Source organism: Priapulus caudatus, unplaced genomic scaffold (genome assembly GCF_000485595.1).
Source record: "Priapulus caudatus unplaced genomic scaffold, Priapulus_caudatus-5.0.1 Scaffold567, whole genome shotgun sequence".
Classification (NCBI taxonomy): Eukaryota; Metazoa; Priapulida; class Priapulimorpha; order Priapulimorphida; family Priapulidae; genus Priapulus; species Priapulus caudatus.
This window is the reverse complement of record NW_014577628.1, coordinates 131,714-133,335: the sequence shown is the minus strand read 5'-3', so window position 1 is coordinate 133,335 and position 1,622 is coordinate 131,714.

Sequence of the window (1,622 nt, the reverse complement as noted above, 5' to 3'; positions counted from 1 at the left end):
CAATAACAATAACAACAACAACAGCAGCAGCAGCAGCAGCAGCAGCACCACCACCACCACCACCACCACCACCACCACTACCGCCACCACCACTACCACCACCACCGCCGCCACAGCAGCAGCAGCAGCAGCAGCAGCAGCAGCAACAACAGCAGGAAGAATTACACGCGCATATATTATACACTCTAATGCACACGTAGTACGCGAATTACGCGCGCCATTAATCTACGTCTCTATCCTCGTCGTTGACAGAGCTGCCCTACAATCTCGTACACTACTGCCACTGCTGCTGCTGGCTGCCACACGAACTGGGTGACCGGTGTAAGGTCAGGCCGTGTGAATAAATGTTTCAGTGATTTATCGATGCGTCGTGTCAGGATTGATGAACCCGCGTGTAACCCTGCAGCGCTGAAGCGTGATTAACACGTACATGTAAGTGCGCACGCCCGCACGCACACGTACACACGCACGCGTACACACACACACACGCACTCACATACAAACACACATGCACACGTACACGCACACGCACATACAAACACACACGCACACGTATACACACGCGCGCGCATGTACGCGCGTACACGCACACGCACACGCACACGCACACGCACACGCACACACGCGCGCACGCACGCACGCACGCACGCACGCGCGTAAGCACGCACGTATGTACGAACGAACGCGCACACAAGCACGCAAGCATGCATCTATTTTCTGTGGGATGTATCACTACAATCGATGTAATCTACTGTAATCGATATATCTCACGTTTGCGTCAGGCCAAAGCTTCTGCTGTTATATAAACGATTGACTATTTGTAAAGACGCATGTCCACGCGAGTGTCATTCCTCGCTGTCGATGTGTAGTAGTTCTAGAATCACTCGCTAGGCGGACGAGTGCGCGCGTGCGTGCGTGCGACGCGACGCGTGACACATCGGTGATAAAGTCGTCACAAAGAGAGGTCGCCAAACAAATTACGGGCGAACACGCCTATACTGTATATATACGAATAGAACCCAGTCTCGCACCTCAGGGGTTGCGGTGTCGGTGTGGCATGATGGATATACCCCCTTCCCCAATTAACACGTTCAACGCTGCCTTCAATGCACCTACCGCCCTGTGCTGAGATTTTCCCGCTTAGTCACTTATTGGTTTACCTCATTTGTGTTACCGTAAAGCCAACTAAACTCAGGAATCTACCTTTCAAGTATCTTATCCCTCCATCCACGTTAAAATAATATGAAAATCTCTCCCCAAAATAAAGATATGATGATATGAAAACAAGCATAATTCGCCAATTAGCGTAACGCATAGAGGGGCATAACGCATTGCGCATGTGCGTGTAGGGGCGGTGGGGGAGCGTTTTCCATAGGAGGGATGTCTGCCATGCTACACCGGCTTGGGCGTAAAAACCCGTCGGTATTTATCTACGCTGAAAAGAGAGAAAAATGGTGCGCAAATATAGGTGCGGTCTGCCTGCTCTAGTGGGTGGGACCTACACGTATACATATCTATCTATCTCACTCGCCTCCTCTCACAGCCTCCACGCGGCCATAATTGGACGCTTTCACTGGGTTATTGTGTGTGTGTGTGTGTGTGTGTGTGTGTGTGTGTGTGTG